The sequence below is a fragment of the Coregonus clupeaformis genome, chromosome 27 (assembly GCF_020615455.1).
Source record: "Coregonus clupeaformis isolate EN_2021a chromosome 27, ASM2061545v1, whole genome shotgun sequence".
Classification (NCBI taxonomy): Eukaryota; Metazoa; Chordata; class Actinopteri; order Salmoniformes; family Salmonidae; genus Coregonus; species Coregonus clupeaformis.
Genome location: NC_059218.1, coordinates 45,370,060 through 45,370,337, shown reverse-complemented (window position 1 = coordinate 45,370,337; position 278 = coordinate 45,370,060).

The following is a 278-nucleotide window of genomic DNA, read 5'->3' as shown; positions in this document are numbered from 1 at the left end:
CCCTGGCATTGCAAACGCCATGCTCTACCAACTGAGCTACATCCCAATGACAGAGCCATTGATATGCATACTCACCTCATTAACATCAGGACGGAATTCCGTTGGCCGTACGTCATTTTCATGCAGTCTTGCTCCGCTACTGGTTGGACAATATCAGACACGACAACAGATGCCAGAGAGACAAATGTAATTTCATGTATAAAATGTCAACTTACTTAATAATAATAATAATAATCATAAATATAATCAAAATAATAAACTTTATTTGTATAGCGCTT